Source organism: Cornus florida, unplaced genomic scaffold, assembly GCF_030987335.1.
Source record: "Cornus florida cultivar Cherokee Brave unplaced genomic scaffold, ASM3098733v1 CherokeeBrave_3.0.0_Hap2_Chr02, whole genome shotgun sequence".
Lineage (NCBI taxonomy): Eukaryota > Viridiplantae > Streptophyta > Magnoliopsida > Cornales > Cornaceae > Cornus > Cornus florida.
In genome coordinates this window covers 18,115,532-18,118,342 of record NW_026775572.1, presented here as the reverse complement: position 1 = coordinate 18,118,342, position 2,811 = coordinate 18,115,532, and positions in this window count along the sequence as shown.

Sequence of the window (2,811 nt, the reverse complement as noted above, 5' to 3'; positions counted from 1 at the left end):
CGTCATGGCATTTGACTCTTAAGCATGAGAAAAGTATAGACTCTTTTATTAATTAATAATTACTTTGATTTGTTCGGCGGATTCTTCGGGATCCTTAGACCGACACTTTGGGTAGTTATGTAATTAATAGTTAGAGGGTTATATTTTCAATATTTGCATCATTGCTACTTGTATTTATTTTGTATTGATTATGGTTGATCACAAAGTAAATTCGAAGGCCTTCGTGTGTTTTTAGACAAAATGATTTATTATATATTTATTTATTTAAATTATTATTTTTGTCAAACAAATGTTTTATTGTGATCGAGCCAGAAATAATCAAAGGTACCAAAATAAATATATTAATTAAGTAGTCGGATTGATGGCTATATTTATCCGATAATTAATTATGCATAGAGGGGTCAAAGTGCAATATTGACTTAGAGGTTATTTATTATTTAATTGGAGTTCAATTAATTTCTTTTAGTGGAGTAGAAATTAATTTATGAATTAATTGAATTGGGTCCATGGACCGGGCCAATTATTAATTCATTGTAGCCAATAAAATAATAGGCCCAATGGATTCTCACTCATAGCCCAACTTGATATTGGAATCATATTAGATTTGAGACATATGAATTAGAGATGGAGAAGGATTTGTTGTTTCCTTTTCTTTATTTTTATGTTGCCTATAAATATACATGGTCTATGTATATTTTATGGGGTGTTTTTTATGAGAAGGAAAAAGGAATAAATTTTCTCTCTCTATAAAATTAGGGTTTATGTTCTCATCTAATGGAGGCTCCCACAAGCCTAGTTTTCCAAGGTCATTCATGGGGGCATATGAGTGATTCCTAAAGGCAAAATAATTACCAAGAAGATGGAGATCCAAGGAGAAGGCATCTTGCTAAGGGATCTACAATAAGTGAGAACATTCACTTTAGAGGAAAGTTTTAAAGGTTTACTCAGACCTTTGATGTAAGTATTCAATCTGTTAATTGAATGATACATCATATTTTATTTTTGCGTAAAACTTGTCTCTATGTAATGAATCAAGATCTATGAATTTAAATCCCTCGAAAAGTTTTTAAAACTCGCACGTTTCCCAACAGTGGTATCAGAGCACATGGTTTGATTCATTACTAGAGATCATGATTTTATGAAAATCATCATTCATGGATCCAAAATTATATTCATATATATTTTTATTGATATATGTTGATGTATGATTTAATATGTTGATATATATTGATACATGATGATGTATGAATAATTGTGAATGAATGATGATGTATGGTTGGGCCATGGATGAAGCTTATAGGAATATTACATGTAATTTTATCTTTGAATGAATGTAATTAAGGCTTTGATTTAGCCGTTTGAAAGTTCAATGATGTAATTTATTTTTTCCATTGTATTTCAAGTTGTAAATATTTTTAAAGCCATGTAATATTCATCAAAGGATGCTATGAAGCTTCAAGAAGGTCCAAGAAGGTTAAATTAGGCTTCAGAAATTTTCTGGGATTTTTTAGCAATTTTTCGGAATTTTTCTGGAATTTTTTAAGGCCTAATTTAATTTCTGAAAATTTTTATTAATTTTTCTGGATTTTTCGGCGTTTTTCCGGTGGCCGGAGCATCACCGGCGGCGAGAAGAGACGTCGAAGGAGGCTAGAATCAGGTGTGGCAGCGGTGGGGTGAGCCTGGCGCGTGAGGAATACGCGCCAGGAGGTGACATATGCTGGCGCGTGCATTGCACGCGCCAGCCAAGTGTGTATGGCCTCCATGCGCGTGCAGGCGCCTGGAGGCGCGTCCCACGCGTCCCACGCGCCCCAGGCGCGTGCCAGCGCGTGGGGGCGCGTGGCTTCACCTGCAGCATGCCCCAGGCGCGTGTGAGCGCGTGTGGGGCCCTCCAGTCGCGTTCCAAGCAGTGTTTTGCTTCTCCTAGCGCGTATCAACCTCCTGCGGGTGTTTGCAAGCTGATGGAAGATCCTCGCGCAATACTTAGAGTAATTAAATGTTAAAAGCTGAATCCATTGGCCATTTAATTTGCTTTATCTGTCATTTATTGTTGTATGTGATGCATGAAATAATTAATTGCTAATTATTATTGTTCATGCATTGGATCCATGATATTTATTTAAATGGCTTGATTTATATTAGTTAAATTATGAAAATTAATTGGATTTGATTACTAATTAATTAGAGGGCACTTATTGGGAAACGAAAAATTATTTTTATAAATTATTTTTGAAGTGTGCCTCAAGTTAAATATTAGTGAATCGTTTAAAGTCCAAATATTTTCTAAATTTAATTGGATTAAAATCAAGACGTTTTGCATGCATTATATCATGTAAATGAATAAAATGAAAACCCTAATTATTAATGACTAAAAATTGAGTGGGAGCGGGGATTTTTATACATTACCCCATGGCCTTCGTTATTAAAACCATTGTAATTAGATCTTCAAAAATAAGGCCCCACGCATGATTTGAAGAGTCTTAATATTACAAGAATGGTTGTCTCATGAAAATAAAAATATTAAATGTTCATTGTAATTAGATCTTTAAAAATAAGGCCCTACGCATGATTTAAAGAGTCTAGATTATAATGACAACATATTTAATGTTTTATTTTTCATTAGAGCATTAATAATGTTATACACTCAATCTAAAATCAATAGTGTTAGCTCCCCAACGGAGTGGTCTACACTAGGTGATTTTAGAAAGGCTAAACATAATCGGGAGTCATTTCATATAGATAGACAAGGCATTGTCTTAAGAGATATGGAGATGATGGGATTTGCCCGCCAATAGCAATAATGAACTTCGCCAA